Source organism: Pelobates fuscus, chromosome 12 (assembly GCF_036172605.1).
Source record: "Pelobates fuscus isolate aPelFus1 chromosome 12, aPelFus1.pri, whole genome shotgun sequence".
Lineage (NCBI taxonomy): Eukaryota > Metazoa > Chordata > Amphibia > Anura > Pelobatidae > Pelobates > Pelobates fuscus.
The window spans coordinates 104,253,618-104,278,324 of NC_086328.1; positions in this window are offsets into that span (position 1 = coordinate 104,253,618).

Here is a 24,707-nt window from a genome sequence, read left to right on the forward strand (position 1 = left end):
TGCTTATAGTAAGTGGAGGTTTATACTACTTGTAGGTTTATACTGAGCAGATGTTTATACTGAGTGAAGGCTTATACTGAGTGGAGGTTAATACTGAGTTGAGGCTTATACTGAGCGGAGGATTATACCGAATGGAGGTTTATACTGAGTGTTTATACTGAGTGGATGCTTATAGTAAGTGGAGGTTTATACTAAGTGGAGGTTTATGAGATAACGTTTGTTTAATTTTTCATTTATCCTCTCCATCTCCTGAAAGAGATAGGTTGGTGGATGTAGGGACGATACAATTTAATAGTCTGAACTGTTTCTTTATAGTCCTAGACATCAATACAAGGTAATCATACTAATAATGTTCACACAAAGCAAATAAATGAAACACAATCTCGTGCACCCACAATTTTAAAAAATGGGACTCCTCTTCACCTTGTAAAGAGTAAAAAACCCTAATACAAATGGCAGCATGTAATATCAAAGGAGTTTCAATGACTCAATTAATGTACACCAATCAGCCACAACATTAAAACCACTGACAGATGGAGTGAATAACATTGATTATATTGTTACAATGGAACCTGTCAAGTGGTGGGATATATTAGGCAGCAAGTGAATTTAATGTGTTGGAAGCAGGAAAAATGGGCAAACGAAAGTGCCAAATAGTGATGGCTAGACGACTGGGTAAGAGCATCTCCAAAACGGCAGGTCTTGTGGGGTGTTCACAGTATGCAGCGGTAAGTACCTACCAAAAGTGGTGCAAGGAAGGACAACCACTGAACCGATGTCAGGGTCATGGGTGTCCAAGGCTCACTGATGCATGTAGGGAGTGAAGGCTAGCCTGTCTGGTCCGATCACACAGAAGAACTAATGTAGCTCAAATTGCTCACAGTTTGCTGTGTATGGGGCTATGTAGTGCCAATGATGACACCTGTCCACTCCCGAAAGCTCCTTCTCAGTAGAAGGTTGTTAATTAGAGAAAGTAGAGCCTATAGGGTAATAAAAAGACACAATGATGGTAGTATCAAAGAAAAATGGGGGATAACCCCTAAATTGTTAACTGGAATTAAGAAAAAATAAATAGAGAGGAAAAAATAAATTAAAAAAATCTACCAGCAAGTGTATCTTGATTGAGAGAGTTATTAGAATTAGTGCCAAGCTTAAAACCCAACTTTTAATGTAATTTAGTAAGATTGAAAATAAGATAAAATCAAATAAAGCAAGGCGTTCAGTCCTTCTTGTATCTAATACTAGGTAATGTGGCAGCAAGGTAACGGTGAATATTTCCAAAATTAATAGTGAACAAATAAGTATACTATTATTTACACACTATTAAACTAGAGTCAGAGTTAAGGCAAAAAGAGAGGTAACTCCTATTACAGTTAGCGTCTAATGTGCCTTCGTGGGCACCCCTTAAGAAAGCATGCTCTGACACTAAGCCACCCGCTACTGCTACAAGTAGAATAATCAGAATAACGAAATTGTAACAAGGACTGAACATCCAGTCAAAGGATGCCTATTTACGGAGTGAAAGTTCCGCCGTTGTGTGATTCGTGGCAGTGAGTACTAACACCTAAAGTATGCCGAGTAGGTGTCCGAAGCCACTGATGCGTGCGTTTCGCCAGAGTTGCTCATCAGAGGGGGCAACTCTGGCGAAACGGGCGCATCAAGTACAAGACGGACCCTGCCCCAGTGCAATAAATGTTCAGGAATGGTTTGAGGAACATGACAAAGAGTTCAAGGTGTTAACTAGCCCTACAAACTCCCCAGATCTCAATCCGATTGAGCATCTGTGGGACGTGCTGGAACGGCAAATCCGATCTATGGAGCCACCACCTGACAATTTGCAGGACTTAACAGTTCTGCTGCTGTTGTCTTGGTGCCAGATACCCCAGGACTAGTGATGTCGCGAACATAAAATTTTCCGTTCGCGAATGGCGAACGCGAACTTCTGCAAATGTTCGCGAACGGGCGAACCGGGCGAACCGCCATAGACTTCAATAGGCAGGCGAATTTTAAAACCCACAGTGACTCTTTCTGGCCACAATAGTGATGGAAAAGTTGTTTCAAGGGGACTAACACTTGGACTGTGGCATGCCGGAGGGGGATCCATGGCAAAACTCCCATGGAAAATTACATAGTTGATGCAGAGTCTGGTTTTAATCCATAAAGGGCATAAATCACCTAACATTCCTAAATTGTTTGTAAAAACGTGCTTTAAAACATCACGTATGATGTTTTATCAATCAGGTAGTGTAAGGGTTACGCCCGCTTCACAGTGACAGACCAAACTCCCCGTTTAACGCACCGCAAACAGTCCATTTGCACAACCGCAAACTCCCCATTTGCACAAGGTTGGATTCCAAGCTAGCCATGTCCTGTTCCTTGTCCTCACTGATGTCATTGAAGTTCTCTTCCTCCATCCAGCCACGTACAACACCAAGGGTCCCCGAAAGGTGACAACAAGCCCCCTGTATTTTTTTTTAAAATGTACACTTCTGTTACACCAGATATGAGTTGCACTGGTGTGACACTGTGCCCTGGCAGGCCCTGAAACGCACATGTGTGAAGGAAACTGACTGCTATTATATTACAGTCAAAAAAGCTATTTTGGTTTTTTTTAAATGCAAGCTATTGTGACACCAGATATGAGTGGTGGCACTGGGCAAGTGGGCACAGTATACGCTGTGAGCCTGACACACACGCTGGCAGGCAGGCAACTGCAATTAGATTACACACAAAAAAAAAGCAGACTGATGTTCTAGCTTTTTGGGTTGCTGTCCTTACAGCAGAGATCAGATGAGTCCTTCAGGACTGTAGTGGACACTGAATACACTAGCCTAGCTATCGATTTCCCTATTAAATCAGCAGCAGCTACATTGTCCCTCCTCTCACTAAGAATGCAGCTTCCGGGGGGCGGGGTCTAGCTGTCATGGAGGAAAGACGCACTTCGTGTGAGCTCCCTCAGTATCTCACTTTAAGCAGCTATCAACAAGCGAATTTCACCCCAGAAGGGGATGACCCAGCAATGTTGCTCCTACCTGACCGACCCGACATGCTTAATAGCGGTCAGCAACTCGACAGAGTCTTACTTACCTCCGCATGGCAAGTGTGGCCTGGTGCTCACCGGGCGGGAGAGGCGGCCGATCTCCCGATCCTGGGATGCCGAGGAGCAGCTACTTCCCGGCAGGAGCTCCGTTGCCCCCCCCACCCCTTGGACCAGTGGGGGTTATCCCAGTTCACCCCTGAGAGGCTGTCTGGAGCTAATGGACGCCCAGGCTGACATACTCATCTGCGACTCTCCCAATATGGCGGCAGCCGCGTGTCCTCCTGGTACCAGCAAAGCATGGCAGGATATTGACTCTAAGCTGGACAGACAATTTAATCAATTTTGGAAGCAAATAACAAGCAGGAAGCCCCAACAAGCTCCAGCACAGCCCCAACAAGCTCCACCACAGCTAAGCGAAGCAGTCTCCATTAAAATCCACTAACGCAAAAGGCGTCGAAGACGGGACCGGAGGCACAAACAGAAATGCAGAGCCTGCCCCAAGTCAAGCACTCGCCTCCACCTTAAGCCACCACAATCCCGCACCGGACGTGAAGCACCACCAGGACAGATCCGACCACCCGACAAAACAAGCTTCCACCACCTCAAGCCGCGAACCCGGCACTCAGCCAGAGACTTGCCTTTGTTGTTCCAGGTATCAGGGACTCCCAGGGTCTGAACCTGGCGCCCAGAAGGGATCGGATGAGCACAAGCAGTGAACAGCAGCCTGCTAAGCATGTCCCACTATAGCCGATTCTCCACACCATGCCTTTGATGACATGAACTGCTCTCTGCACATTAACTAATCGTAAAGTAGCAAGCGTTTAAACATGTCATTATTTCACCTCCTAAAGAGTTTATTGTCGTAGTTCCTTACATGCCTTTACCTTAACCGTTCATGTAGGGCCGGACTGGGAAAAAAATTAGGCCCGGGCATTTTTTAATCAGAGCGGCCCCCTAAGGGGGCGGGGCCAGAGAGGGTGTGTTTTGTCATCACTAATGACAAGCACGCCCCCTCTCAAAGTGAGCATGTTGGTTCAATGCGCAGAGCCTCGCTGAAGAGCTCTGGCATTAGAAAAAGGCCCTGAATTTGTTCTGCGCAGCGCAAGCAAATTTAATAACATGCTTGCGCTGTGTTTGCTTTTAAATTGTCTCTGGTGTCTCCACAAGTGGGATACCAGAGGACAAAAGGGCCAGGAAAGTGTATGGTGCATATGTTTAGAGCGTGCTTGTGGGATTGCGTGTGTGTAGAGTGTGGTGTGGTATTGTGTAAATAGGTACATTTCATTTGTGTTTGTGGTGTAATATGTGTGGCTAGGGGCTGTAGAGAGTGTGTATATAGGGGGCATAGTGTTATAGGGGATGTAGCGAGTGTGTGCATACGGGCTGTAGTGTGTGTGTGTATAGGTGACGTAGTGTGTGTAGGGGTTGTAGAGAGGGTGTGTTTAAAGAATGTTGTATGTGTTTGCTGACAAGGAATGTAGTGTGTGTGTAGGAGATCTAGTGTGTTAAGGACCCAGTGTGTATAGGAGAGTGTGTGTGTAGAGGATTAAGAGTGCATATAGGGTAAGGGATCTAGCGTGTATCTGGAGCGTAATGTGTGTAGTGGTGCAGTGTGAGGGGTGCAGTGTGTGTATGTAAGAGGGGTGCTGTATGTGAGGGTGTTTTTATGTGCCGTCACATTCTAGGTTTCTAATTTTCTTTGTCTGTTAACTCACTGAGGGTTATTTTATATATTATATATATAATATATAAAATAACCCTCAGTGAGTTAACAGACAAAGAAAATTAGAAACCTAGAATGTGACGGCACATAAAAACACCCTCAGACACACACAGCACCCTCAGACACACACAGCACCCTCTGACACACACAGCACCCTCAGACACACACAGCACCCTCAGACACACACAGCACCCAAACACACACAGCACCCAAACACACACACAGAACCCTGGGGGTGCTTTGTGTGTTTGGGTGCTGTGTGTGTTTGGGTGCTGTGTGTGTTTGGGTGCTGTGTGTGTTTGGGTGCTGTGTGTGTTTGGGTGCTGTGTGTCTGTGGGTGCTGTGTGTGTCTGTGGGTGCTGTGTGTGTCTGGGGTTGCTGTGTGTGTCTGGGGGTGCTGTGTGTGTCTGGGGGTGCTGTGTGTGTCTGAGGGTGCTGTGTGTGTCTGAGGGTGCTGTGTGTGTCTGAGGGTGCTGTGTGTGTCTGAGGGTGCTTTGTATGTCTGGGGGTGCTGTGTGTGTCTGGGGGTGCTGTGTGTGTCTGGGGGTGCTGTGTGTGTTTGGATGCTGTGTGTGTCTGTGGGTGCTGTGTGTGTCTGTGGGTGCTGTGTGTGTTTGGGTGCTGTGTGTGTGAGTGTGAATGTATATTTTATTTAAATATATTTTTGTAATAAGAAAAAAAAAAAGTTATATCCCCCCCCCCCTTCTTACCTTTATCCTGGGAGGTCCATTCTGCCTGGGGGGGGAGGGGGGGTCCATTCTGCCTGGGGGGAGGAGGGGTGCCGTGCTGCCATTCTTCCCTGATGGTCCTGTGGTGACAGTGAACTCTAGCCCCCTGCAGGCTAGAGTTCACTCTCGCGAGATCTGAGCGTTGCTCGCGAGAGGACCCGGCGGAGCTGCTGGCTAGAGCTCCGCCGGTCCTCTCTCCTGCCTCCCTCCCTCCCACACTCCCCAGCCGGCGGCCGCACCTGAGTGCCTGTGGGCCGGTGAGGGAGATCTTTGATCTCCCCACCGGCCCATGGAGACACACAGCAGGGCCGGCGCTCGGGTAGCGCTGGCCCTGCAGGGGCTGGCAGGGGAGATCCTGTGATCTCCCCTGCCGGCCTCGGCCCCACGGTCATCGCGGCCCACCGGGCATTTGCCCGGTGTGCCCGATGGCCAGTCCGGGCCTGCGTTCATGTATTATGTTATTCACTAGTCTCATCTCATGGGGCGACTCACACTTGATTTATAACTAGTGGTGGAGCTGCTGATATAAATACACAGTTGATAACGTGCAACAGAGGCGGCTCTAGACTTTATGAGGCCTTAGGCGAAACTCAAACATGAGGCCCACTAACAAAAAAGTGTCACATATACACATTGATGCACAGTTTACCTGTGGATGTGCCTGAGAGTGTGTCTGACAGAGAGTATCCTTGTGTGTGAGAATGTATGTCTCTGTGAGCATGTTTGCGTTTTTGTCTGAGACTGAAGTGTGTTGTGTGTATGGCGGGTGATGGTGTGAGGGGGGTGATGGTGAGAGGGAAAGGGGGGTGATGTCGAGAGGGAGAGCGGGGTGATGGTGAGAGTGAGCGGGGGTGATGTGAGAATGAGGGGGGTGATGTGAGAAGGAGGGGGGTGATGTGAGAAGGAGGGGGGGTGATGTGAGAAGGAGGGGGGTTGATGTGAGAGTGAGGGGGGAGTTGATGTGAGAGTGAGGGGGGTGATGTGATGTGAGAAGGAGGGGGGTGATATGCAAAGCAGGGGGGTTGATGGTGAGGGTGGTGAGGCTGAGGGTGGTGAGGAGGTGAGGCTGAGGGGGGTGAGGCTGAGGGGGGTGGGGGTGAGGCTGAGGGTGGTGAGGGGTGAGGTTGAGGGGGGTGGGGGGTGATGCTGAGGATGGTGAGGGGGTGATGCTGAGGGTGGTGGGGAGGGTGGTGAGGCTGAGGGTATTGGGGAGGATGGGGAGGCTGAGGGTGGTGGGGGTGGTGAGGCTGAGGGTGGTGGGGGTGCTGAGGCTGAGGGTTGTAGGGTGCTGAGGGTGGTGAGGCTGAGGGTGGTAGGGAGGGTTTGGAGGCTGAGGGTGGTAGGGAGGGAGATGAGGCTGAGGGTGGTGGGGAGGGTGGTGAGGCTGGAGGTGGTGGGGAGGGTGGTGAGGCTGAGGGGGGTGATGCTGAGGGTGGTGGGGTGGTGAGGCTGAGGGTGGTGGGGGTGGTGAGGCTGAGGGTGGTGGTGAGGCTGAGGGTGCTGAGGCTTAGGGTGGTGGGGTGTGCTGAGGCTGGTGGGGTGGTGAAGCTGAGGGTGGTGAGGAGGTGAGGCTGAGGGTGGTGGGGAGGGTGGTGAGGCTGAGGGTATTGGGGAGGATGGGGAGGCTGAGGGTGGTGGGGGTGGTGAGGCTGAGGGTGGTGGGGGTGCTGAGGCTGAGGGTTGTAGGGTGCTGAGGGTGGTGAGGCTGAGGGTGGTAGGGAGGGTGAGGAGGCTGAGGGTGGTAGGGAGGGAGATGAGGCTGAGGGTGGTGGGGAGGGTGGTGAGGCTGGAGGTGGTGGGGAGGGTGGTGAGGCTGAAGGTGGTAGGGAGGCTGAGGGTGGTGAGGCTGAGGGTGGTGGGGAGGGTGGTGAGGCTGAGGGTGGTAGGGAGGCTGAGTGTGGTGGGGAGGGTGGTGAGGCTGAGGGTGGTGGGGAGGGTGATGAGGCTGAGGGTGGTAGGGAGGGTGATGAGGCTGAGGGTGGTGGGGAGGGTGGTGAGGCTGGCTGAAGGTGGTAGGGAGGGCGAGGCTGAGGGTGGTGGGGAGGGTGGTAGGGAGGCTGGGTGTGGTGGGGGGTGAGAGAGCCTACCTGGTGGTCCAGTGGGCTCCCTGGTGGTCCGGTGGCCACTGCTCCCGGTCTGCAGCTCCGCAGAGCTGCAGACCATGTAATCTCGGGAGACCATCAGAGCGTTGCCGTGGCGTTGGCCGGTCTGCAGCTCTGCTCACTGCGGAGCTGCAGACCGGTGCATACCGGGCAAGCCGCCGGGCCCCCTCCTGGTGTCAGGTCCTCGGTCAGTGACTGAGGACCTGACACAGTCTGCCCACAGGCGGTTTAGGCAGCCACGAGGCCCCAGCCAGCGCGAGGCCTTAGGCGGCTGCCTAAACCGCCTAATTAGAGAGCCGCCTCTGACATGCAAGCTATACCCTAAACATGACAGCCATCTTTCACAACAATGTACTGCTATATACTCATACCCTCAGTGCAACTGAGGCTCAAATATAACACACTTCTGTCTAAAAAAAAAAAAAAAAAAAAAAGAATGCAACTTCAGAATTAATCTAAATTGTATGCTGTCTAGGAGGTGGAAGGGTCTGGGAGGGAGGGTCTGCTGCTGATTGGCTGGAATGTGTCTGCTGACTGTGAGGTACAGGGTCAAAGTTTACTCAATGATGACGAATAGGGGGCAGACCGAATATCGCATATGTTCGCCGTAAGTGGCGAATGCGAACAAGCTATGTTCGCCAGGAACTATTCGCCAGCGAACCGTTCGGGACATCACTACCCAGGACACATTCAGGTCTTGTGGACTCCATGCCTGGATGCATCAGAGCTGTTTTAGAAGAAGGAGGGGGACCGACATGACATTAGGTAGGTGGTTTTAATATTGTGGCTGATCAGTGTATACAAATATAATTTCTGCTAGAAAAAAAAACTCACCATTAATGACTTTGGGAATTTTTTGTAGATAAATCATTTGAAAAGTTGTTTTTGTTTTTTTCTAACAGATCGGAATCATATCTGATTCTGATTCAAACAAATTAAATTCAAGGCCTTTGTGTTTTACAGTGTTTGTTACTTTGTATATTTTGTTATAGTTTATTTCCAATAGGCTCACTCTAACCTGACGTTTTCCTTTAATGTCAAAGCTATGCAAACTAAGGCACGTGGGCTGGCTCAGAGTAATGTGAGTGGCAGCCTTACTGTAGCTAACAAAGCCGTAGTGACCAGTCATACTCTATGCCCGTAAGGTTCCTTTCACATGTTGTCTAGCGCTCTCGCTCTACCTGTGGGGAGAAAATAAAAGCATGTTTCCTAAGTGAAGCTGTACTGTAAATTGCTGTCCTGCCGTTCTAATTGCTGTGGTTTAACAGTGTACACGGGGAGGCTGTTAACAGCACTTCCACCTCTCTGTCTGTCTCTATCAGCCTCTTACACCCCGCGGCTCCGGTCTGCTCTCTGCGCCGTCTGTTTATTGCTCTATGTTATAATATTAAATTATAAAATGCACATATTGCGCCTGTACTAGAAACTCAGAAACCTAGAAAACGTGGGTAGAGAACTAACAGCCATTTACATTGTGAGTTATAGATAAAAAGACATTCTAGGGCAGATCTCTCATGGTGGAACTAACTGCAGGGGAATCCCATGAGTTTCCATGGTGATTGCTCCACAATTAGAACTTTGCTCCAGAAATGTTTGTTACACTTAACTCATAATAAACTCCTACTAAACAGGGGCGTCTGTCTATGTTTTATTTTTTTTGTGCTTTATCATCATATATAAACTGTCAATGAAAAATCGTATGTAATTTGATGTTTAGTGTAGTATGCAGATTTGTAATATAATGTGTATATATGTAGTAGAAGAGTCTGTAATACAATGTGTAATAAGCAGATTGTAACGGAGCTCCAGTACTCCGACCGAGTACCTCCGCCAAGTCTGCTTCCTTGTAACTATCAGGGACCCTGAAACACTTCAGACGACACAGGATGAAGGTTAAACAGCAACTCCTTTATCAATCAGCACACATGCAGCAAAGCAACTCCTCCTCAGAGGAAAACAAAACGACAGTTAAAGACAGACAGTGTTTGAAAATATGACAGTTATTAAGGGTTTAAACTGGTGTTCTAGGAGGGAGGGGAATAAAACAGTCAAACTAAGTCCATAAAACAGGGTTTCTCTTCACACTCTGCATCCGAAGTGCATAGCAAAACTGCAGATCCTTGGTCAGAGCATTTAAAGGGCCAGAACCAGTCTAATAAAATCCACTATGCTCAAATAACATACAGTTCAAACACAGGCAATAATCAATGCAAAAGTCTCTTGTGGCTGCTTCTGCCACAATGCTCCCCCAGAACCAAGCCGGCATACACAGTCTGATCCCAACGGATCTGCTTGGGGATGTCCGGAGGAGTGCTCACAAAAAGCTGTTTCTATGCTTTTTCTGCATCAGAAGTAATTCTCCTGCAAGGGCCCTACTTTTACAATCCCAAACATGAAAAATCTGAAGTTAGATAGCAACCATGCTAACTCTGTTTAAAGACAATCTCTAATACTTTCCATAAATACATTTCATACACTTACACAGGAAGAATGTTACATTCTAGTATTCAAAAAGGCATATTATTTTATACGCAAGTCAACATGTTTCTTTTTATGTCTCTTTTGCGCCTGTTAGATTGCTGGTGATGCTTGGCTGGTTTACTGGACGCGACGGCAGTAGTATCGCAAGACCTTACACTTCTCACAAAGATGCTGTGGATGCTCTTTACTCTGATCAGACACATCAAGGCCATCTGGTTTTTCTAAAGGTCTCTGTTTGTGAGGGTATACGTTGATGTGACACTTTATGCATTCTTGACCCATATTAGCCCAAGAATTTCCACTCATCCATTTTCTTTTGCACGTTGGGCACTTGTATTCCCCAAAGCATCGCTTCTTTCCTTGGTATGGGGTTAGTCCTTCACCTTTTGGACGAGCCTGAGCCTCAGAGTCGGTGGGTGGTGCCGTGGTGCGAGCCTGTTGACGGGTGACGACTGGGTAAGCCTCCTGTGGGGTTGGTCGTGTAACAAAAGCGGAGGTTAGCTCCCCCAAGTCATTCCCCAGAATAACATCCGCAGGCAAGTCCTGCATCATCCCCACTTCCACTTTCCCCGACCCCGCTCCCCAATCCAAATGTACTTTAGCAGTGGGAATTTTGTAAATCGCTCCCCCTGCCACCCGGACTGCCACATATTCTCCAGTGAGCTGGTGCTTGGGGACTAGGTGATTGCGAACCAGGGTTATGGTGGCCCCAGAATCGCGCAGACCCTGAAGGCGTTTTCCCTCTACGTGTACCCCTTGGCGGTGTCCCTGTCGGTTGTCAGTAGCATGGATGAACATTACATCGTGCAAAACGCCCAGGGGTTCATCAGCCGACTCAAGCGGCACTCCTGGCAAAGTTGGCTCTGTATGATAATAATGGGCAGCTGCCCACGGGGCCAGATTCTGCCGGAGCTGATTCCAGCTCTGGCGGCTCCGGTTTTGGGTGCACTCCCGGGCCATGTGCCCCCATTGCTTACAGGCATGGCACTGGATGTTGGCCCTGCCATTATAATGGGAGTAGGGAGATTGTCCCACAAGTGCTGGTCTGGATGGTGCTGTCGCTGGGGCAGGAGCAATAACTGGAAACGGTTGCGGGTTGGGTTTTGCATACCCTCGGTTATTATTTTTATGATGCCTCCTAGCATCATAATGTTGGTCGGCCAATCGTGCCGCTTCGGTTAGGGTGTGAGGATTTCGGTCATTCACCCATTCTTGAGCCTCTGGCGCCAGGCCATTACAAAACTGCTCCAGTAGCAACATCTGGCGTAACTCCTCCATGGTGGTAGCTCTGCTGGCTTGTATCCAGCCTTGTGAGGCTTGGTCAAGCTTGTGTGCCCACTCTGCATGTGAGTCTTTGTCCCCTTTTTTCAATTCTCGGAACTTGCGCCGGTATGCCTCTGGGGTAATGGCATACCTTTCTAATAGCGCCTGCTTTACCTTGTCATAATTCTTGCTGTCCTCTCTGGGTACAGCCCGGTAGGCGTCTGCTGCACGCCCAGACAGTTTGCCTGCCAACAAGGGTACCCACATAGCTTGCTCTACATCATGCAAGTCACACAATCTTTCAAAATCTTGCAAGAATCCATCTATTTCGTCTTTATCTTCGCAAAAAGTTTTAAATGCATGATGTGGTATTTTTGGCCTTCCCTGGCCCACAGTTGAAACAGCAGCGGTTTCTGCTTGAGGTGAGAAGGCTTGATTCCTTTGCGCCATCACGTACTCCTGTGCATCCGCCGAAATTATGGTCATAATTTCTGGAGATACAGGAGCGGGCCAAAATGCCAATCTTGTCCTCATTTCTCGTTCAAATGGGGTCTCCTCCATGTTTGCTGGGGGTGTAGCACTACGAGCTCGGTCTCCTTCCATTAGCTCGGCAATAAGTCTTGCTTTAGGCTTATTGCTGGCTATCTTACCCCTGGCTTCCAACAGCTCCTTTAACGTTTGCCGTTTCAATATGGTGTAGTCCGTCCCCATTCACTTCTGCATCTGTATCAATTGCCTTCTGCTTTCCAGTATGTCAATTCCAATTGTATAAACAGCGTTTTTCCTGCTGTACGGTTGGATCCCGCCGCTTGCCACCAATTGTAACGGAGCTCCAGTACTCCGACCGAGTACCTCCGCCAAGTCTGCTTCCTTGTAACTATCAGGGACCCTGAAACACTTCAGACGACACAGGATGAAGGTTAAACAGCAACTCCTTTATCAATCAGCACACATGCAGCAAAGCAACTCCTCCTCAGAGGAAAACAAAACGACAGTTAAAGACAGACAGTGTTTGAAAATATGACAGTTATTAAGGGTTTAAACTGGTGTTCTAGGAGGGAGGGGAATAAAACAGTCAAACTAAGTCCATAAAACAGGGTTTCTCTTCACACTCTGCATCCGAAGTGCATAGCAAAACTGCAGATCCTTGGTCAGAGCATTTAAAGGGCCAGAACCAGTCTAATAAAATCCACTATGCTCAAATAACATACAGTTCAAACACAGGCAATAATCAATGCAAAAGTCTCTTGTGGCTGCTTCTGCCACACAGATCTGTCTTACAATGTGTAGAAAGTGAATATGTAATATAGGGTCTGTAATATAATATGTACTAGATAGGTCTATAATACAATTTGCAGTAGGAGGCTATGTGATACGCTGTGTAGTAGGTGGGTCCATGATGTGATGTGTAGTAGGTGGGTCCATGATACAATGTAGTAGGTAGGTCCATGATACAATATGTAGTAGGTGGGTCCGCATTACAATGTGTAGTAGGTGGGTCCGCAATACGATGTGTAGTAGGTGGGTTCATGATACAATATGTAGTAGGTGGGTCAATGATATGATGTGTAGTAGGTGGGTCCATGATACAATGTGTAGTAGGTGAGTCCATGATACAATGTGTAGTAGCTGGGACAATAATACAATGTGTAGTAGGTGGGTCCGTGATACAATGTGTAGTAGGTGGGTCAATGATACAATGTGTAGTAGGCGGGTCAATGATACAATGTGTAGTAGCTGGGTCAATAATACAATCTGTAGTACGTGGGTCCGTGATATAATGTGTAGTAGGTGGGTCAATAATACAATGTGTAGTAGGTAGTACAATGTGTAGTAGGTGGGTCCGTGATACAATGTGTAGTAGGTGGGTCCGTGATACGATGTGTAGTAGGCGGGTCCGTGATACGATGTGTAGTAGGGGGGTCCATGATACAATGTGTAGTAGGTAGTACAATGTGTAGTAGGTGGGTCAATAATACAATGTGTAGTAGGTGGGTCAATAATACAATGTGTAGTAGGTAGTACAATGTGTAGTAGGTGGGTCCGTGATACGATGTGTAGTAGGCGGGAACGTGATACGATGTGTAGTAGGCGGGTCCGTGATACGATGTGTAGTAGGCGGGCCCATGATACAATGTGTAGTAGGTGGGTTCGTGATAGAATGTGTAGCAGGTGGGTCCATGATACGATGTGTAGTAGGTGGGTTCGTGATAGAATGTGTAGCAGGTGGGTCCATGATACGATGTGTAGTAGGTGGGTTCGTGATAGAATGTGTAGCAGGTGGGTCCATGATACGATGTGTAGTAGGTGAGTCCATGATACCATGTGTAGTAGATGGGTTGCATTACACTTTTGTGGACCGTTAAATTTATACTGGCAGGAAATCCCACCAGTTTTTAGTTGTAAAAAGTAAAGGGAAATATTTATAAATCCATTGTGCCAGAAAAAAATGGTGCGTATTCAGAAAAGAACAAGAGATGAAGAAATCTGAAAGATTAAATTAATTTGTCAAAAATATACAGAAAATGAGACGGAAATGTGTCGGCGACACTATGATAACTCTCCCCCAGGGCCCAGGAGATGCCCATTAGAGTATTAACCACTGAAACACCTAAAAAAAACAAAAAAACGCATGCCTCTCTAGAGGACCAACATCACAATTTAAAAGAAAAATTACCAAAACTTACAAAAAAGTCTGGAGCTTAACAAACCAAAACAATTCTATATGCTAACCTACCCTCCCAACTGGATACTGTATAAACTGAGCAATAAATATGGGGAAAGCCTTAATAATTCCCCCCGTCCCCCACAGCCTTGTCAACCTGGGAATACCGTAATTGCCATCTCAGTCTAGTTGTATCTTGATAAATGGCTGGCTTGTTACATATAATATATAATAGCACGTTTGTTACCAAGTGTAGCTACGCTCTTTCCAAGTTACTCTGCTTTTAATAAAGAAGGGATCTGGATATATGTTCCAAAACTTGTTTATTTCGCCCAGAATTGTACAAGTGAGAAGCATTGTTCATTCGACAAGGTTATTTGTCATTAAAATGCATTTAAAGTTACAAAACGAGCAGCCAATCAGGAATGAGAGAACTATTGCATGATGGGAAATGTTTTATTGTAAGAACGCAAGGTAATTTATTACACAAGCTATTAATATTATCTTTAAAACTGCTGAGTTTTTTATTTTACAGAGAGTGACGCCATCTTAAGGGTTCTCAGGCTCCGTAGATAAATCCTTTATCCTTTACTATATGCTATTTTATATATGTTGTATTTTTACATATGACACATTTGCTTGTAACACGGCCAATAGCCTCTTAACTCAATAATCTCCCTCCGTTTCTGAGTTGCTCCAACAAAATCATTGTAACTGTCTATGCTAGCAAATATTAAAATGTTATATTATTTCTCTACACCTCTAAACGTCTGATAATTCCGCCGCAGTTTGTTAAGTATTGAAAACCTACAAATGATTTTTCCTGGTAAAAACGTTTCATTTCAAGGGGCCTTGAAGTAAAGTACAGGACTATAGATAATTCTGTCGATCTGTATTCCTTTTGCTTCAGCAAAGCCACTTTTTGTGAATTAGATTGTCCTTAACAACAGCATGTCACTTTTAAGAAATGCTATTGACGTTAAACCTCTGAAGTTCCTGGACCCTTTTTAGGACACAAATGGCGTTCACTGGGGAAATGAATTCACATTAGGCTCGTTGTTTTTGAGAATAACAAGTCTGTTTCTTGGCCATGGAAGATTAAACTTGCTTCGGAGCAGTGCTGAGGCCCAGGGTTCCTTATTGATTAGTATGTTCAATCGTTTTTTTTCTGTGTCAGTAGTAGATTTTAAAGAAATCACAATAGCTTTGCGAACTCTGTGCTACTTGACGCAAGCATCCACAAAAAATATCACACGTTGTAGTGTGTGCAATGTTTATTTCCTTAAAACCAGTGCAATTAATCTACCCCGGCTAACAGGATCTGAGTGGAAGAGTTTTAATGAGATCCCCACGGATCCTATCGCTGCCTTTCTCTGAAACCCTATCATGCGACTTTTAATCTCTGATAAAATGAGAAGTCGTGCCAATTTGCGGAGGAGGACTTTTTACCCTTAAGCATTAATATTGGTTATCACAAAGTCTGTCCAGTGGTGGAAAAAAAAAATCATTTCAAATATTTGATAGGAGCTTTAAAAAAAAACAAAAAAAAAAAAAACGGAGTGATGTGTATCTAATAAGACTCAAAGGCAAAGTCTGAATCCGTTCACAGACATGAAACATGAAATGAACAAAGCAACAAGATGAAAAAAAGGTTAGAAGCTTCAGAAAAAGTAGAAATGACTGCAATAATCCAAATAGCAGCAGATTATCTGCGTTCGCTATAGTGTCACTTTGCAGAATAAACACAATTCATGTTTTATAGTCTCTATTTCACAGCCCTATCATTTACGAACCGTCTAAAAATAATAAATCAGTGGGCTCTTTGCAGAAATATTAAATTTGTGTTTAGCAGAGAAATGAAAAACCTGATTCTGTAATGAGCCTTAATATACGCATTTCACTGACAGTATTATGGGAATTGTATTTCACAAATGTCTGAGTCTATACTGTAAATTCCAATCCTCTATATCTGTTTATTTTAGTATGCCGGTGCCCCTCCGACGCTGACATGACAGATCCCCCTCCACTCCGAGACTCCAAAAATGCTTAATTCCTCCAAAACGTTATACTGTACTCTCAATGTCTCTGTGTACATGGGGTATTCTATATGCAAACCCTGCCATGTCAATTAAAACAGAAATTAGTCGATATGAATTACCAAATGCAGTTTTGTGTCCAATAAATGATGAAGGTCCCATCTTCTGGACACAATGAAATATTTGCAGTTAAGACACAAACATAATTCCATTAAGATACATCATGACTTAATTAGCCAACATTGATTAAACCATCTCGAAAAATAAATAATTGACCGATATCAATAAATAAATCCATTTCCCTGAGCCATGGACAACGAAAAGAAATTGCAAATATCTGTTTGATGTTTAATGTCAGTTTGATAGGATTATAAGGGGACGTAAAGTGCATGGAGAATGAGACTGCTGGCCGAGAGCATCTTCAGAGTTATTTACTAGTGTCAGAATTTCAAAATCGAACATAGCTGACGCGGAAAATGTTTCCAATTCTACCATGTTTGAGTTTGACTCTTGCATGGTTGACCATTCACTTTCAATCACCTCCCTTGCATAAAACTCAACACACATAATGAGTTTCAGCACACTCCCCGTATAATTCTGGAAGCTCATTCAATAAATCCAAACACTCCACCTATCATTCAAAGAATCCACATATCACTATTCCCATAAGGTCATTCATTAAAGTGAGAATTCAAAATTTTTCAAAGCCGATATAAAATGTAAGGCCAAACTGAAAGAATTCTCTAAGACAGATAAGCATGTATATCAGCTACTCTGGCCTGATATCTGTATAATTTCGCATTTTCTATGTGTAATTCAGAATGTTCTATGTATAATTCGGAATGTTCTATGTATAATTCTGCAAATTCTATGTATAATTAAGCACCTTTTATGTATAATGCCGCATGTTTTATGTATAATTCGGCAAGTTTTATGTATAATTCGGAATTTTCTATGTATAATTCAGCAAGTTTTATGTATACGCGTTTTATGTATAATTCGGCAAGTTTTATGTATACACGTTTTATGTATAATTCAGCAGGTTCTATGTAAAATTTGGCATGATTTATGTATAATTTGTCAAGTTCTATGTATAATTCGGAATGTTCTATGTATAATTTGGCACGTTTTATGTATAATTTGTCACGTTCTATGTATAATTCGGAATGTTCTATGTATAATTCGGCAAGTTTTATGTATACACGTTTTATGTATAATTCAGCAGGTTCTATGTATAATTCGGAATGTTCTATGTATAATTTGGCACGTTTTATGTATAATTTGGCACGTTTTATGTATAATTTGGTGTGCCCAATGAATGCAGAAGTCATTAGTTGTTCTTCAGTTGCTGATCTCCTGTAGTGCAGAGCCCCAGAGACGGACAGTTATATTTGTGGGATTCAGGGGTCTCTCACACTGGGACCCAGGCAGTAACCCACGCAGAGGTGCTTTTATCACGACACCACTCCTATGATTTGCCCCTACATCTATAGAATTATTTAATTCAGTCGTCCCCAGGTATCCACCATGAGCTGTACTTTATAACCACTATAACGGTAAGTTCCGTACCCTATGTGGACACGACACTCAGTACATCCTACCCAGCTGTGCAGTTTTCGGTCTGAGAGTGGGACATAATGCTCCCTCTGGACCCCTGATAATAAAAAGCGGCAAAGTAGATCAGTCAAATGGATTTAATTATGTATTTAATGGAGACTTCTCTCCTTCTCGCTGTATTCTTGGTTTTTATAATTTCAATTCATGTCAGACATAATCTCATTCAAGTAAAATCACTTCATTAATTAAGAAAAGGACTGCAGAGGTCCTTAGCTGCTGGATTATGCCGGGGCCCAAGAGCTTGCGCCATGTTCCATGGGTTCGTACTTCCTGTGCTCTGCATGTTGGAACACATAGCCCTCCGAGGGCCCCAAGAGACCAACCAGTCAATGTCTTTTTTCTGAAGCCCCACACGTGAATCCATTTAAGCGATCTGGATTCTTCCTGTCTGGAAAGAAATGGTCTCTTGGTAGCTTTGATAGAAATTACCCGTGAATTAGAAGAGTTCCTTTGGACGTGTGCCAGGCTCAGAATTAATAGGCCATCGGATCCCCCTGAGTGTTAAATCCCATTTACAGGAGATTTGCTATAATACAATTTCAGTTCTCAGACATCATAGACCTGTGTATGTTTATAAAGATTCAATCTTGAAATAAAAAATGTAAATGTAACAGAAATATTCATCACTCTAAAAATTCTACATAACCTTCCGTATAATAGATCATCACAGTATATATATATATATATAGATATATATATGAAATAGGGCAATCTAGTTCGCTATGATATTTTTTGTAGGTTTTTCACACTGTAGGTAGGTTAACGTGTACCTATGTTACATATAAGGGAGTCCCAGACAGCTCACGGTAGGTTTTGCGTTTACATCCACCTACCGTCACGGTAATTATTACCCTGTAAGCAGACACCATGCTCATTCAAACAAAAAAGCTTAGATGAACATTTATTTTCACCTAAATCACAGGCAACAAACCCTCTTTGGATGTAGAACCACAATTTGCGATGATCAGTCAACCACAAGCAAAGCACCATGGGAGTTTGGAGAGAGCTTTTATTACAGTTGAAAATCTACCAGTAGTCTGCCCTTTGAACTATGCATTTGTTAGTAATTTGGTCATGTATAGGTCAAATATCTGTCTTTTTACAGTATATTAAAATCTTGCTGTGTTATGTGAATAGACCTTCAGCTAGTACAAAATACTGCAGCAAGACTACTAACAGATCAGTCAAAGTTTTGCCCTGTGACGCCCATACCTTGCACTGGCTACCAATAAAATGACTCATACTGTTCAAGATAGGCCTGCTATCCTACAACGCTCTGCATGATCAGGTGCCAAGCTATGTAAAATAATTACATGCACGAAGAATTCAACACAAATGTGGGTTACGAGGTTTTAGCCATGCTGCCCCATCTCTATGGAACACTAGCACAGTGAAAGAAGCCTAATCCTTAAGGACACAACTTCAGAAATAAAAGGGAATCATGACGGAATATTTCCGTCACGTGTCCTTAAGGGGTTAAAATACACGTAGCAGGTATATATTATAGATGGACATTAGCTAGTGACTGAGCACTCCATGTTTTGTCTTCCACTAAATGTTAAATTCCATTTTAAATTCCATTTATAGTGTTTTTACATAGAGCCGCTGTACTACGAGTCAGTGATTGAAGAACAAATGCTCTTTCCATAACTGCGAGTTGTCAGTAAATATCGCCCATTATTTGATAGATATGGTTCGAATACCTTCAGTACAAGCGTGATTCCTCTCTATGACTTGTGTTATTTTTTTTTTTTTTTCACAGACCAGTGAAGAGTAAATAACTGATAGGTTTGATCAAAGTTACATAGTTACATAGCTGAAAAAAAGACTTGCGTCCATCAAGTTAAGCCTTCCTCACATTTGTTTTTTGCTGTTGATCCAAAAGAAGGCAAAAAAACACAGTTTGAAGCACTTCCAATTTTGCAACAAACTAGGAAACAAATTCCTTCTTGACCCCAGAATGGCAGTCAGATTTATCCTTGGATCAAGCAGTTATTACCCTACATTGAAAGATGATATCCTTGAATATTCTGTTTTTGCAAGTATGCATCTAGTAGCTGTTTGAACATCTGTATGGACTCTGATAAAATCACTTCTTCAGGCAGAGAATTCCACATCCTTATTGTTCTTACAGTAGAAAAAAACCTTTCCTTTTGCCACCATAACAATATGGTGAATGTGATCTCTTAGATTCTGCACAATCTAAAAAATATGAAACATCCCTGAGGTATAAGTCATCATTTTTTTATTACATAAAATAAAGATTGCATGTAATACAGTCTTATTGTGTATTATTCTGTAATGAATAAATTGACATCTCTTTTCAGTTTCCTGGCCAATCCTTGCTCTGTGGGGGCGGCCATTTTAACCCTCTTTAGCCCAAGCACAATCTGACGGTCTGAAGTCGTCCCAGAATGTATTTTTTAAGATGCCCTGCACACACACAGGATGTAACAATTGGTAATCAAACACTAACTAGCTATTGACTAGTTATTGCACGTTGGTCAATAAGCTGTGCTTCAGATCAAAGATGGCTGCCGCCATGGACCAGAGGTGTGAAGTTGGTGGCTTTAATATTGGTAACCCCCGGTGATTGATGTACATCACCACCTGATGAGATTTAAAGGCCATGTTTTCTACCACAACTGATATTGGAATATAGCAAGCCTTTCCTTAACATGGACACGAACACCAGAGACGGGTAAATAAACCAGCCACCATAAGACTTATTTATTAATGTAACGATAAAAAAAAAGTGTTTTAATGATAGAAACAATGACTGACAGCTAAGATGTGAAAATTCGATTATTTTATTCAGTTTTTCCAAACAGCAAGATATTTGACACTTGTTTTTCTGTAAACATTTATTCAATGCTTCTATATATAAAATGTAAAAGCAGCGCTAGGAAACTGTCCTTTAATCCCCGCTGATGACAGGGTGGGATCCCCGCCCTTTCAGACACCTTTGGACAAATGGAACCTGAAAGGGAATTAATTGTCTAATAACAAAAATATGTTAAAGATGAGAATTTGACCCGGCATTAATGCCCTCATTTGAATTCTGCAAAAGGAGACACAAATGTTATCTTGATGCAAACAGAGCACTCATAGTTATCGACCTTTGCTCTTGCCATCAATAATGTTATTTGCATGGGATATGGATTACAAGTCATTATAATCACAAAATGTTAATGAGACCAATTAATTTCTGATCTGTGATGCCCTGGCTTTCTGGTCTTGTTTGCCTACAGCACGCAAGGTTACAGGCAGACTCAATCCTCGGGACGTATTATACAAAGTAAGCATGTCCACCTATATCCGATCGACGAGGAGAACACAGGACACAGAGCGTGGGAGGAATTCCATGAAGGTTTAAACCTCTCTAGCTCAGTTACCGATAGGCAGAATACAGGCTGTAAATTGGCTGTAACACTCAGCCGGCCAACTGGAAACATGAGGCAAGAAAATCCAAGGACAGTGGCCTTACTCATGGTAGGGAAACATCCACTGCAGTTAATACTTTCTAGACAGCAGCTGGCAATACACTGAATACTTTTTTCTTTTTACCCAAACATTGCTGGGTCCTAATGATATTTTATACTGTGAACAGATTTATAATTTATTGACTAATCAGTTTTTACGATATATTTTAAAATGTGCTGCTCCGGTGATTTCTAGTGCTGTTGTCGCAGTAGTACCGGATCTCCGTGATTATTGGGGATCTCTGTAGAGCTTCCACCAGGCAGAGCCAATATCCTGGTCTCTGATTGGGACATTTAGTTATTCAGTGAGACTCAAACAGGGAAAAAGAGTAAGCGCTAAAAATCAAATGGGGCAGATTCCTATAAGGGAATCCCTCAAAGACCCTTAAAATACAACAAGAGAAAGAAAATAAGTTAAGGGCTTTATATCAAATAGTAATAACAAATAGTCCGAATAAAAAGACTCTTATCTAACATGCTCTTATTGGGATCACAGAGTCTATAAGGTGCTTGGTTAGGAACAATATCATCGCTGTCCTCATTTGTGTGGGTCCACTCATATGCAAGAGATAAAACAAATAGAGAACCAAATAGTGCAGTAAGTCCAATGATAAAACAAAATAAGTATAAATAGCTGGTATAAAACTCACATGTACAAGAGCTATAGCTAGCTCTAGTATAAAAGGCGTACAGCGGTACAATCCCCACTTGTAGGAAATGGGGTAAACGTCCTTCGTCAGGGGTACGTTCAACACTCAAATAAAAAAGAGACACAACCAATAGTGCTCACTGGATAAAATGATAAGGATAAAATATAGAAAAGGATACTCACAAGAAAGGAGCAGACCAACTGCTCCTTGATGATAGCGCTGGTGGTATAATCCCCACCTAGGATTGCTTGGAGTCCAGGGTAATAAAATGCCAGGTAAAAAAACAATCTGAAGTGTATAAAAAGATAATTGCCACAAATAAAAAGTGACCAAATAATCTTTAATATATAAAAATACACAATATAAAATATTCACAAACGCGTTTCGCCAATACGGCTTTTTCAATATGGAATAAGGACTCGTCTAGCCATTGTAATGACAAGGAACCGGAGCAGGATTACTTATAAGGTGACCTTAGGCAGCCAACTTGGGCCCGGGAGTTAGAAAGGGCCTCAGAACCATGAATGTGTCTGGCCCCATTTACTATACATTTTTAAGTATGACTTGAACTATAAAAACACCACATTTAGTGGCGTGGTCTGGCAGTGCATGGGAGCAGACATATGATCCGAGGGCTTTCCTGTTCCGTGGTACCTACAGCGTTTAAAACAGCCGTGAAAATCAGTGACGGCTCACACTGCCCGATGACGACCCAGTGCAATCCATGGCGACTAAATTCTGCAAAAAATTTAAACAAAAAACGATCCAGGCTCACCTAACTCCGTCGCAGACACCCAGCCAGGAGAATAAAGATGGCGCCAACAGGCCTCACTCTCCAGCTTCCGGCTCGGAGGCAGGCAAAAGCCAGCATGTATTCAACCAATATACATGCCCTGCCACAGATGCCTTCATCCACAGCATGCTGCAAGAATTCCAATCCTCCATACAGTCAGACCTCCTAAGGATAGCTTCAGGCATCAGAGCTGATATCCAGTCTATTGGGGAAAGAACAGCACACTTAGAGGAGAAAACTGAGGAAATAATTGACGCACATAACTCCCTAGCTGATGCCTACTACTCACTACAGAAAAAGCTGCAATTATTGGAGGAGAAGGTTGCAGACCATGAGGACCGCGACAGGCAGAATAACTTTAGGATCCGTGGGGTCCCGGAATCGGTATAAGCGCAAGACCTAACACAGTTTGTGCAGGAGCTATTCAAATCGCTCATTCCGACCCTAGTTTGCCTAGGCCAAAGCATCTCCAGCCCACGACACTAAGAGATGTAATAACCAAAGTTCACTATTTTACGGTGAAGGACCGTATCATACATACACTGCTACCGGAGAAATTTGGGAAGATTAACCCATTCACAGACCTCTCCTCTGTAACCATGTTCAAGAGGCGCACCTTTGCACCCATCATGGCAGCCTTACGAGCAGTGAACATCCCGTACAAGTGGGGGTTCCCTGCGAAACTGCTGGTAAAACGCAGAAATGGATGGAAAAAAACTGCTTCAAGAATGGAACATTCCGGGGACCTCAGACGAACCACCTACATCCTTGTCAAAAGTATCACCTAAGAAGCTTACTAAAGACTGGTCGAGCATTTCAAGACTCCTACAGACCTTCACTGCGAGGCGGCCTCCACCTACTTGAACAAGCAGCCGTATTTCTTTGAGGTTCTATATATTTTGTTGTGGTCGCATTCAATGACCGATGTTAAGCTGTTTTCACCTACACATGTGATCTACAGCTTTAAACCACGGACGGTTGATTTCTTATGATTGTGTTTATGTTCCCTTAAAAAAAAGATTGCATTCTTTCTAGGTAGTGATAATACCTCCCCCAATGTATAACACCACCCCCCATGGCCTCCCAGACGTTTTACCTCCGTTAATTTCATGATTCATGCCATTTTCATATGGTAAACAGTATTAGGTACATAGTTACTTATTTTTTACTTTGTTCCTTTTATTTTTGTTATCCACTCCCAATGTGCTACTGCCCTACTAGCTGAGGTATAACGCTTCAGCTACACTAACACAATGGCTTTCCTATGCAGAGGTAGCATCGACCTATGCCATGGGTACATCCACCACCCCCTCAACACAGAACTCTTTACTTTAACACAATGGTTCTAAAAAAAAAATTTTTAAGAGATTTAATCCCCCCTGGTTCCTCACTGACAACCATGCTTGCTACAACTTGGTGTCGATTTCAATCAGCAGAGATGTAACATTCTCCTTAGTTCGCAAGGTGGGGGACAAGAAGGGTAGTTACCTCATATTACAATGTCTAATCAATAATAACCAATACACACTGGTTAATGTCTATGGTCCAAATGATAATCAATGCTCCTTTGTGACCACATTATTTGCACTGGTATCATTGTGTTCCTCTGGGGAGGTAATCATTGGAGGTGACACAAACTTCTTATTGGACAGTACCATAGATTCCTCTACTTTGGCGAACTTATCCTCTAGTACCCGCAAACACAGATCGGCCCTAACCACAAAAATCTGTCATGGCCTGGTCACCCACAATTTTGTAGATCCCTAGAGAATAGCCCACCCCACCGAAAGGTATTATATCTGCCATACGGCAGCACATCTTTGCTACTCGAGAATTGAGGTTTCTAATAACTGCCACATCCCTACCTAAAATATCAAACTCCAGAATTGGCCTTATATCGAGGTCGGATCACACCTCTATAATATTATCTCTAACTAAACAGTTCCACAAAAGGGGGAACGGGTCATGGAATCTAAATGAATTCTTACTGTCTGACCCCTGTACTGTCGCACAAATCTCTGCCGACCTAACAAATTATTTCAAAGACAACAAATACCCTGACTCTCCCTTAGACTAAATATGGCTCGCCTACAAAGCCTTCATGCGTGGATGTTTTATCAAACATGC